We start from the raw sequence: 12,938 nt of genomic DNA on the forward strand, positions 1-12,938 counted from the left end.
ATGTCTGTTATAGGTCCTGGCTATGTTATATGTCATGAAGGTTTTTTATCTGCAACTGAAAGTACCATTCTCTGCCTGTTCACAGAGAACATTCAGAACAGCTGTTCTGAATGTTGGGAACTCAGTGCTACAGAATTAGGGTAAATATGGAGTGGGTCAAATTTATTGAAAATGCTCAGTGCTTCAGGGGATGCATATGAAGTGAAAAGATTTGCTGGATAAACTGGTCACTAACAACAGTTGTACCACTCAAAACATGAAAATGGACGCAGTATGCTGTTGTTTTTTTTAAGCAGTGAACTAGATTATGTTGCAAGAATAGTTTTGTGAAGAAGCCAGCCCTGAACTCAAATTGGAAAATCTTGAGTGCTTTAAACTAGCAGATATGTCTAGAAGTCATAAGAGATTAATTATGAGAATAATGATTATTATTCATGAGGTATCAGAAGCCAACAGGAAAACACCAGGGAAATAACGTAAAGGAGTTAAGGGGTGTGCCTCTAGGAAAACCACACAGCCGACAGACTGGCTGGGGTGCCCTTACACCAATGCACACAGTATGGGCAGTAAGTGATAGCTGGAAGCCACTGCACTGCTAGAAAGCTAAAACCTTGTAGCCATGGCTGAAACTTGGTGGGTGAATCCCATAACTAGTGTGACTATTGATAGTTACAGGGCAGAAAGAGGGGTGGAGGGTTTATCCCCTACATCAGGAGGTGGATCAAGTGTGAAGAGTTGCCTCTGAAGAAGGGCCATGAGCAGGTCAAAGCCCCGTGGGCAAGAATCAGAGACTGAGGCAGCAAAGGGAGCTTTGTTAACCCACCTTGTGGGTGGTGTTAATCACAGCCCCCTCATCAAGCAAGCCCATGGGTGAAGCCTGCTGGCTCCAGCTGCAGGAGGCATTGCTCACTGGGTCTTGTCCTGCTGTCCAGGACCACCCTGATCTCTGCTGGGAAAATAGCACAGACAGTTGTAGGAGATCCAGGAGACTGCTGGAGGATAACTTCCTGACCCAGTTAATAGACTGCCCTAAAAGAGGGGATGCAATACTGACCTGATGCTTGCCAACATAAACACACATAATGAGGACATTAAGTTTGGAGGGAGCCCAGGCTGCCATGATCCTGCTTTGGGGGAGTTCACAGCCCTGAGGGAGCTGGGTTAAGAGAAGTATGAAGTTTTGCTTTACAAAATCAAAATTCCAGCTCTCTAGGGACATAATCAATAGGACTCCCTGGGTCACTGCCCTCAGAACCGGCAAATTTTTAATGAAGTCTTCCACAGAGTATGAGAGCTAGCAATCAGTAGGAAGATAAAAGGAACGCAGGAGATTGGCATGGCTGAGTAGAAAACTGTTGGTCAAACTAAGCACAAAGAAACATGCTCAGACTGTGGAAATGACATGTGACTTTGGAAGGGTATACAGATGAAGTTCAGTTGTGTAGGGAGGCCAAAGCAAAGCTGGAGCTGAGCAAGAGATGCAAGAAATTCACAAAAAGGGTTTCTACAGATATGTTTACCAGAAAAAAAAGTGAAAGGAGTTGCACTGGTCCACCCCGGCCTACCCCCTACCACAGTATACACTGCTGAATAACAAGTAGCTATGGATAAGGAAAAGGCTGAGGTACTTCTTTGAAGTAAAAAAATGCCACCTTTTTTGCCTCAGTCCTCAATGGCAAGTTCTCTTCCTGCAGCTCTTGAATGGATGAACAGGAGGATAGACATGGGTGGGGGGAAAGTGCTTCACACTGTAAGTAAATATCAGGTTTGTGACCATCTGAGGAACCTGAACATACATAAGTCTATGGAACCTGATGAAATACATCCTAGAGTCCTGAGCAATTTTACTGATGTAGCTTCCAAGCCAATCTCTATGATATTTGCAAAGTTATGGCAGTCATGTGAGGTTATAGGTGACTGGAAAAAGGGAAATTTGTACACATGTTTATACATGAAATGAGGTAGAAATGAAGATCCTGGGTAGTGAGCTGCCAGCCTCCCCTCTGTGCCTGAGAAGACCCTGGAACAGATCCTCATAGAAGCTGTGTTAATGCACAGGGAGGAGAGTTGGTTGAAACAGCTCTCACAGCTTCACCAAGATTTTCAAGCTCTGGCTGACCAACATCTTGGCTTTATGTGATGGGTTGACTACCTCATTGGACAAGGAAAGGGCTGCATATGTAATTTATGTGGACTTCTGTGAAGCTTTTGACACAGTCACCCAAAACCTCCTTCTCTCTAAATTGGAAAGGCATGGATTTAATGGGTGAACTGTTAGGGGAATAAGAAAATGGCTGTATGGCTGCATCTAGAGGGTAGTGGTCAGTGGAGTCCTGATGGTTATCAGGGACAAGTAGTGTGCCTTAGGGGTTTGTATTGGGAGCATTGTTACTTAATATCTTCATTACTGACATAGGAGATCAAGCGCACCGTCAGCAAGTTTGCTGGTGACACCAAGCTCAGTGGTGCTGTTGCTGCATCTGAAAGACAAGTTGGCATCCAGAGGGATCTGAACAAGCTCCAGAAGTGGATCTATGGGAATCTCTTGGGATTTAACACGGCCAAGTTCAGGGTGCTGCACATGGATTAGGACAACCCCTGGTTCCAACACAGGCTGGGGGGATGATCAGATGGAGAGCAACCCTGGGGAGAAGGACTTGGGGGTGCTGGGGGATGAGAGGCTGGACATGACCCAGCAATGAGCACTCCCAGCCCAGAAAGCCAAACGTGTCCTGGGCTGCATCCAAAGCAGCGTGGGCAGCAGGGCCAGGGAGGGGATTCTGCCCCTCTGCTCTGCTGAGAGCCCACCTGGAACCCTGCACCCAGCTCTGGGGTCCCAGCACAGGAAGGACATGGAGAGACTTGAAAGGAGGTCATGAACATGATCAGAGGGATGGAACAATTCCCCTATGAGGAAAGGCTGAGGGAATTTGGATTATTCAGTCTGGACAAGAGAAGGCTTTGAGGTGACTTAATTGTGGCCTTCCAGTCTCTGAAGGAAAGTCTACAGGAAAAATGGAGACTTTTTACAAGAGCATGTAGTGACAGGACAAGGTTCAATGGCTTAATACTGAAAAAGAGTGGGTTTAGATTAGATATTAGGAACAAATTCTTTGCTATGAGAGTTGTGAGGCAAAGACACATTTCCCAGAGAAGCTGTGGATACTCTGTCCCTGTGAGGAAGCCAGGTTTGGTTGGGCTCCATGAAACCTGATCCTATGACAGGTGTCACCATTTGTGGCAGGGAAACTCCATGGTCTTTAAGGTCCTTTCCAACCCAGATCATTCTATGACACTATGAAGTTCAGATTTAATAAAATATGTTGATTTTGCAGAATAAGCATGACTGTTTTTAAGATCAGCATCTCGGGGATGAACATAAAAGGAACAGATTTAATTTGTTATGAGGAGGTACAGATTTTTTCTGAAGTAGTTACCCTGCTATTTGAAAAGAATAGGTCATTACTATGGCAATGCCATATCACCTGACCCTCATACACACACCTCAGCCAGATTCAGATCTCAGTCTTGTCAATGTAAATCTGAAATAAACCTGAATGATGAATGATTATGTATTATACAGACCACTATAGCTGGAGACCACATAGACCATCACATACAGTGAGTATGCTACCCTCTGGAGCTAATTCTCATTACATAGTTCAAGAAACCAATGTGCAATACCTATTTTTCTTGGAGAAAACATGAAAAGGTTTTCTGCTAAGTTTGGTTATAAGAACATTATTATTTTACTGGATATCAGAATGTATTGAAGATTTCCTCAAATAAAACATTAGTTGTACAAAAAGGAATTTGCAAATTAAGGTGTTGATCCTGCACAAATATATGTACACATTTAAAATTATGTGCTTGTACAGCTCTCTGGACAGCCTCTTCACAGTTTTACAGCAAACAGTCTAGCAGTCTTTGAAGGACTGAGTCCTAAGTCAAGATCTGACATAACCAAAGGGAGCACCATGAAAAAAAAGAAAAGAGAAACACTTCAGCACATATTTCATGTCTGATGTGATCTGATTCAGAGGGTGGGCGGCAGTGGTTTGTACAGCCTCTCTGTTAAGTTGTGGTGGTGATGGTGTTGGGTGAATGATACCTTTCTGAGTGCTATGTTGTCACAAAGCACAGCCCATGAGATGGTGTCCAACACACAAGAGGAATGTGTGTGTGGACTTACCATTGCAACTGCAAAAAGCCACTGCTCAGCTTGGCTTATGATGTTCAGCCCTTCTGCAATTCCAGGGATCTATGGATGATGCCCATTGACTGCCCATATAGGGACACTCAGGCTTCAGACTGCACAGAAAGAGAGGGATGAGAGAGAGAAACGGGCGTGAGCTTCACCCAGCCTCCAGGTCTGCAAATTTCTAGCTCTGGTGATTCACCAACACCACACTGTTGAAAACCTGAGGAACAGGTAGTTTTTCCTGAAAAAGCAGCTGTGCTTTGTGAGGAGCCTGAGCCTGGGCTGCTCTTTAATATATTGGTAGAAGAGTGTGAGTCCCAGAAAGCCCTCATATGTAAGATGAACATGGCTGAATCTGGAGTACATTTAAAATAGTGCATTCCCTCTCTTGGGCTCTTACAGAGTGCAGTTAGAGAAAATACAATGGAGGTCTGAAATACTTCCACATATTTGTAGGCTGCAGCTTTTAGAGTGCAGAGTAAAATGTGAGAGGACAGAAACAGTCACCAAGTGATAATTAGATTAGGTTACATAATAGCATACATAATGTCAGAGAGAAATGAAAGAAAGCTTATAAGACACCAGACTCCAAATACAGCCAGGTCTGACATCTCTCCTTCTCTAGAACTTCATCCAGGTGTTAGAAAGCTAGAGCCAGATGCCAATAGATATATCCAGTTCCAAATTTGTATGTCTGTAGGAAAACAGAGACCTTTGAAGGTCTTTAAAAAGAAAGACTCAAATTTAGCTCCCTCTGTGGTAACTAAAATTGCTGAGAAGGTTCCTTTGTTTTTTTTTGTTTTTTTTTTTTGCAGATGTCTTGAAAAGTTCATGCTTCAAATGTACTTACAGAACAAAGAGAGGAAATATCCAGGCAAATCTTTCCTTATATTCAATTTGTTGGAAAGCTTTTAGATCCTGCTGTTGTTCTTTGTGCATACACGAGTGTAATCTTAACAGCACATCTGGCATCATGGATGTAGAACTGCAGCTTTCTGTTTCTACATAAACCCGTGCACACTTTGAGAATGAATCTGGGCCTGTGGTTCCTCCATAGGCAGTGATCTCCACATTGCCTCTTTGTTCCAGTAACAAGGACCACTCTGGTTAGTGCCTCAGAGGTGACAGGATAAAAAAAATTGTTGATGGATGATTAAAGATATGATTACTTCCTCTTACCACAAATACGCAGCCTGTGTCCAGCCAGCAGCTTCCTTTAATTTGCAGCACGTTCTGAAAACATAATTGATAAAAAAATTGCTGTGTGACTTAGGCCCTATCTTTAACCATCACACATTTTTAATATTAGGGTGGGTTGCAGCCCTCCATCTCTCTCTTTATTTGCTTCCTTTACAATCCTACCACACACAAAAGTACATCAGGCTAATGCTTCAACGATTAACTCCTCTGACTTTGATTTGAGGCAAATAAAAAATGCTGGTGAGTGTGCTTTTGAGAGCCATGTGAGGAGCAAACCTTTAAAGAGCTTTTATTTCTGTCCCATCATCTCAAATTATCTTGTTTACCCCCTGAGTTCTGAGCAGGTACCATTACTGCACTCAGTTGTCCACATCATCTTTTGAAGGGAAAATTAATTCTGAATTACTGGCCCTATAACTGCCTACTTCTTCACATCATCTGTCAGCAAAATAAGCAGACAAAAGCTGGCTAAGTGGATTTCTGTTAGCTGTCATTTAAAAGGAAAGGGACAGGTGTTGAATGAAGCTTCTTTCTCTGACTGCTAGTTAACAATACATATAGAAGAAGTTTAATTGCTTGCATCCACCTGCACCCTTGTCATTTCCCGGCTTTATTGATTTTAATGAAAATATTAAGTGCACTTCAGGAGCAACAGCTAAAGTGACATGTTGATTGAAATATACAGGAAAATGTATAATAGAAGCAGGCTATTACAGTTTTAATAAAATCTGAAAGAAGTAACATCTAGAGAAGCATTTTCCCTGCTATTCTTGTGCATACAGCAAGTTCTGAAATGAGTAATTGGAAGCTGAATAAATGTTTGGTCATTGTTAAATCAATCTTTCACCCTAATAACCTAATTTTTATTGAAAGTGACCCAGGCTTTTTGGCATATTTTATTCCATTAGGTACCCTTCAGGGTGCCACATAAACACAACAAAACATGGGTATGAACAGAATCCAAATCATGATAGCTCAGAATTTTACACAATTACAGCTTTGTTGTGAAACATAAAGCAGTCTCTCTGTTTTAGTAAAAGTCAGTGTGGATGGCTTGGAGTTTTCTTGAAGCTACATTCTCAACTTTTATTAAGATGATTTTGGACTTAATGGAGCAAGGAATATAAAAACAACCATGGCATCTTTGGTTCAGAACAACATATAATGAAAATTTGATTTTTAATTCTTTGTATTCAAGTCCCTTCCTGGTAATACTTGGTGCATCCAAAGCTGTCAAAGACTTAAGACACATGAAACTATCTAATTGAAGAGAGATTCTGTGCCTTTTCTCTAATAGAATTTTTTAAGGAAGTTGTATTTTGCTGATGGGTGTTTATCATGAAGAAAGCTGCTCAGATTCTTCTCTTTCTCATTTTAGTGAATCTTATATGTTTTGAAACTGCTAATCTAAAACAGCTGCAAGCCCTAATCCAAACTGTTTTACACATATAGTAATAAATTTCTGATATTTCTTTTCACATTAATTGCCAAAATTTTTATACCTTTAGAATGCCTAGTCAGAAACCAGGGTCCCTTGTGGCTTGGTGCTTCCCAAACATAGATCAAAAACTGCTGGTACTTAAAAAGGCTTACAAACTAAGCATAAGATTAGAGACAAGTAGTCTAATAGTTAGTAAAAGAAGCAGGTTAGTAGAGTTAGTAAAAGTTAGTAGAAGAAGCAGGTTATCTTAACTGGCAAAGGTAAACACATAAACTGTCTACTTGTCTGCCAAATGCTTTTGTAGTGTTTGCAGAACACCATGGATTCACAGAAAGATCCTGAGATGATCTTATCAATGTTCATGGGTATGTCATCCCTAGGGCAAAGAATACAATGACGGAAAAAGGACTTTTCTGAACACTTATTAATGCAGGAATGACCATACTGAGTCCACTATCCTGTCTTTGCTGTTAATAAAAGTGACTATAAGAACAAAGCAAATGCGCAGTGTCATCTTCCTACAAATACTCTCACAGATTCTGGGAAAGAATTTTCCAAGAGACATCCTATCTGGGCATGCCTGTAAAGATTTATTTTTCCCCTTGAACTTCCTTAGTTACCGTCTGAACATGTTCAGCATTTGAACACTTGCACTGCTTTAACAGCTTGGCTACTTGATTATTACCTCCTTGATTTATATTTGAACATACTGGTAATCATTGTGTCTCATTCTGATACTGGAGGAGGCATTCCCTATTAGGCCCTTCCAGATTTTGCAGTTGTCTTCCACAGCTGAATTGTTTTTGTACAAAAACCACTTAATGTGAACTTAAGTTGCTGTTCTGTACCACTTTAGAGTTCTACCTCAACATGGGGAAACTAAAACTAAGGACAGCACTCGATTACTAGTGCAACAAAGATTTATGGAGAGGCATAATGATGCTTTCCTTTTGTTATCCATGTGTTTTGTTAATGACTGACTCAGCATTCAAGATGTCCTTTCAGTGCTGCTAAATATTGCATCAACATTTACAGAAGGCAGATTTTGCAAATTCAAGACTTTAGTTGTCTTCAATACAATACTCTAATTCCCATTCTGTTTCACAAAATTTGGCCTTTTTCTGCTCTAACCATGACTTTACATTTATGCGCATTGAATTTCATTTGCCATTTTACGCCATTACTCAGGTTTTCATTACTTTCATTTAACAAGTAGTCCTTATCTTTCCAGCCTGGAAATCATAATACAATTCTGTTTTTTCCATATCCCTTGCATATATGCTGAGCAATACAGACTTCTGTGGGATTCCATTAGTAAGCTACTTTCTACTTTTTCATTTGTATCTCTTATTTTGATGTATATATGGGAAAATATTTTTTTTGTAAGTCAAGATTCTCCTAGTTTCTTTATCGGCTATCTCTGAGGGATTTTTTAAAATGTCTTTTGAATAGCGATTGATCTATCTTTTCCTTGTGTTCAGTCCCTCTTTTAAGAAATTGCAATAGATTAATGAGATACTATTTCCCTGTACAGAAGCCATCTTGATTCTTCTATTATGCATCATATTTTGTCAAGTAGCTTATAATTATTCTTTGGGCTAATTGCTGTTGATCTATCTGGTATGCATATCAGACTTTCTGCTTTGTAATTCCCAAGATCTTGCTTGTGACTTCTCTAAAAGATTTTTATCATGCTGCTCACCGCATCTATGACGCTGGCAGAGCGTCAAATGAGAGATGGTGTGTTGCAGTTAGTAGGCTGTCTATTTAATCCTTGAATTCCTTTATAGCTCTTGGGTGAACATCATCTGGTCCTAGTGACTGTTGTTCATTACAAGCAAGTGGTTTTGTGTAGGTGGGATTGGACATGTCCACATTGAGATGATAGGAGAGGAATGGGTTGGGAGTAGTGGAAATATCTCAAATTTAAACTCCTTATAGTTGACTTTAAGGGCAATAGAGAGGTATTAAATGAGATTATTGTGATCAAAGACATGGTTTCAGAGGATGCTCTTCACAGAAAGAGTTTGAGTAGATCTGACTGGGCAAAATTTGTGAACAGTGCAGTAAGGGACACAGAAAATAAAGATGAAAGAAAATGAACAGCCAAAGAAAGCGTTATTGAAAGACTGTGTTTATAAAAGATATGGGGGAAAATTTTGCATGAGATATTTATTGACCAAACTACTTGTGAGAATTTGAGTCTCACAAACTGATTCTTAGGAAGAATTGGATAGCAGCAAGGATACTGCCTTAGTATTGTAGTCTGGCAGCAATTGCTAAGATTGATAGAAAAAGAGAAAGTAGTAAAAAAAAAAAAAAAAAGGACTGAAGTGTAATAGCTTAAAATGAAGGAGACCTATCTACATGCAGAATCATTCAGAATAAATATGCCTTGATCATGGGTGGAATCTCTGCAGAATTCTAAAGAAAAGTTAATTTAAAATAATGGACATTACATTTAGTTGTGCTGACTTTGTGCATTATTTCTCAAGTATTATTATACTTAGAAATATTTTGCAAAGGCAGTTTACTCATGTCAGTCATGTAACTATTTAGGAAAGCTGAACTACAAAAGAGGAACTTCATGTGTCATGTGAATTTAAGCTGTGTAGGAAAACTGGGAAATAGGCACAGGACATCTGTACCATATACTCCAGATACTGGAAGGGGCAATGTGTTATGAAACTGCAACTTGGAAAAATAACACTGACAACTAAAAGGTTGTCTGAATATGATTTAAAATAATAATAACTTGTGATATCCTTTTGGTGAGACATCAATAATACATACTCAGCCAGAATCTGAAAAAAGCTGTTATCTTAATTTTCTGTTGTTTACATAAAGTTAATAAAAAATGCTTCTCAGTTCACAAGTACCTATGTTTCAGAATGAAATAAAACTTGGTAGACATTGTTATTTCTACTCAGTTGACTCCTACTGATGCTAAAAATCCAACTACGTGGACACAGGGAAGAAGAGAACTCCAAAAGGCATGCAGTCATAATTCAAACTATCAACAAATGCAGTGTAAACAAATAGGAAGACTTGCCCCATGCAATACCCAGACCTGAATAATAAAGTATGAGAAAAATAGAGGGAAACTACAAGTATACACAATTCTCATAAAATGACATGAAGAAGTATTTTCCTTTCAATATTTTCAACACAGAGACCTGTCCTTTTCATGCAGGCTTTGGAGGGAGAATTAAGTGTTTGTTTACATGCAGCTAAATCTCTTTGAAATTGGCCTTGGTTTGCTTCTTAGAACTAGATTCTGCACAGGCAAGACATAAAGTCTTTAAAAACACACAAAGCCCTAAATATTTTCATTGTGTAATTTCTTACATATTACTTTCTTTTATTAGGTTCTCAGCACATTACAATGTTCACAATATCAGATTCTCACTGTATGTCCTGACAACCCTAAAAAGAAAAGGAAGCAAATCTAAAAGAGAGAGAAATGTTTTTACTCACAATATTAATATTTTTTATATTAGAAAGTGATTATATTTGAAATAACATTAGGAAAAGTGGAATATTTTATTTAAAATGATAACATCTGAATTTATAGCAAACATCATTGACACCAAGTCTGTCTGACTTCAGGAAGTTTTCAGTCAATGTTCACAGGCATATAGAGAGATTCTTTGGCTCTTCTGTGCAGGGCCAGGAGTTGAACATCACTAATCCTTGTGGGTCCCTTCCAACTCTGGATATTCTATAGCTTCAGGATATGCAGATTGCTAATTTTGTGAAGAATATAAATTTGATAATTCCTGAAACAAAATACAATCTCTTATATAAAATAGAGATACTCAAATTTGTATGTAATTCTGAATAATTTTTTGTGTGTATTTAACCTTTTGAATGAATTTTTCTTCAGTATTGTTGGTGAAATTAGCTTGTGCTTTTAAATGTTTCATTGTGCAAGACTTTTTCAATAGACATTTAATTCAGACGGTCAAAATTTTATGCATGTCTATTGCCAAATAAAGCCAACCTCTATATTGTAAAAGCTGATGTTCTGGAGAAAGAGATAAAGAACAAACAAATCTGTTGTCTGTCTTTCAGCTTTGAAAAGCAAAGTGTTTCCAGTTTTATCTGCCAACTTATCTGTCAGTTTACAGAGATTTGACATATACATTATACAGTTGGGTATACCTAAAACAAGATGGGGTGTTGGATCTATTTAATGACTCTATTCCTGTCTAATATCAATTAACAATAAAACATGATTCTATCAGACATCTGCGTCTAATCTACTATGTCATAAACATGCAAGAATATATCTGTCTGCAAAAATTGTGATCTTAATAAATATAATGAGTTAACAATTAACACACTGCAAATTATTTTGTTCATTTCAATGAATAATGTTAGAGAAGGAGAAGTTAGACTTAGCAAATACCTTTTGGCTAGCTCCAGAGATCAGCCACAACAAGGAAAGCACTTTCATGTGGAAAAAAATAAAACAAGTCTTGGAGTATCTGATGAATATTTCATAGCACTTGCGACTTTCAGTGTTCTCGTTGTAGTCTAGTCAGCACTGGCTAGAGAACATCATTTTTGCTCATATCACTAAGCATCAGCCACATATAAAAGACTCCATTATAAAATGGAAATATAATGTACACTTGAACTCTATAAATTTTCTTTACCTTCTGGAAAAAAACAACAGGGAATTTTAGGGACCAGTTTTATCGAATTTGAAATGTCTTGTCTGCCATTTCCAGGATAAATAGGCAACCATTTAAAGTAGATTTTTTTTTCTTCTCTTATAGTTTACTTCTGTTATAAATTACATCAAATATTTTTTATTGCACTGCACCCCATCACACTTGGCATTTTGTGATCTCCATTCCTTTCCACACTGCCTCTTTTTAATGTATGTACCTTTGCTTTAAAGTAACATGTTACTAATTTAACAGCAAAGCTTTGATGATAATGTCTTCTGAGGAAAATGACAGGAGTTTTCACAGAAACTGAAGGTATAGAAACACAAAATTAGAACATGTACACAACTAAAGGAGGATGTAAGCTATAAATTTATCCTCCATTCAATGAGTATATGATACTAACACAAGGTAGTGTCTGCAGTTTTATATTAGATTAGAGGGCAACTTAGATTAAAAAATTATGTGACTGAGTAAAAAAAAAATAATTTAAAGTATTATTGACTTAGAAAAAATTATTTTTAAATGGATTTTGTGCAAGAAAACCACTAAGTATTGAAATAGGTCTTCACAGGAGATGTGCAGCAAATCATGCTTACAAATGAATAGGTTCAAAAATACAAGGCCACATCAAATATAATTTGTTTTCCACCGCATCAAAAGCTGCTACATGTCATTTAGGTGTTTCTTTTCTAAAGCACGTACCTTGACCATGATTAATGAGTAACCTGAGTATTGCCTGGCATCTGTAAGTGGGAGGGATATTTAATTTCTCATAAAGAATAAAGAACCTGAACTACTCAGACACTACACTATGAATTTTTGAAGTTATGATGGGATTTCTATGATGGATGCAATAAGAAAAATTAGCCAAATTGTTTAAAAGTCAATTCTGCCAAGCAGGAATTTTTAAATCTAGTTGTCCTGAATTAAGAATAGCCATGCTGTGATTTTAGTTATGGAGAAATGCTGCTGGAAATCAATAAAACAGTATGTTTTCCCACCCACAACACCTTTTTAGTCAATAAAAATATCATGTTATGTGATATAAAAACATGGTATTTAGGTACATTACTTGAGAATGAAAGACCAGAGGTTTTTTTCAGACAAAGTTTATGGATAATACTTTTCCAACTCGCTTCCTAATACATCTTTTAGTTTGATAATGTTTAAACAAAGTTCTGAATCAAGATTACCAATTTGTTAGTCCAATACTACCTATCTTTTCCTCAATTCCCAGTGAAAAATCTTTATAGAGCACTACCTACTTTGGAGAAAGTTCAAGGTGCTGGAAATTTAGCCTTCTTCATCAGTACACAGAAGTGGTTGGTTCTGAATTTGGCTTATACACTGTCTTACAGAAAACAGACAAAACCCCAACAAACAAAAAACCAAAACAAAAAAACCCCTAACTTCTTGA

General features: G+C 38.0%; 1 long non-coding RNA gene across 1 annotated transcript; it reads left to right on the forward strand.

The window, feature by feature from the left end:
- Positions 1-4,150: 4,150 nt before the first annotated feature.
- Positions 4,151-5,386, forward strand: LOC135290834 (uncharacterized). The gene is made up of 2 exons (XR_010353643.1): positions 4,151-4,370; positions 5,017-5,386. It is a non-coding gene; the product is annotated as an uncharacterized LOC135290834 (long non-coding RNA).
- The last annotated feature ends 7,552 nt before the right edge of the window (positions 5,387-12,938 follow it).

Source organism: Passer domesticus, chromosome Z (assembly GCF_036417665.1).
Source record: "Passer domesticus isolate bPasDom1 chromosome Z, bPasDom1.hap1, whole genome shotgun sequence".
Taxonomy (NCBI): domain Eukaryota; kingdom Metazoa; phylum Chordata; class Aves; order Passeriformes; family Passeridae; genus Passer; species Passer domesticus.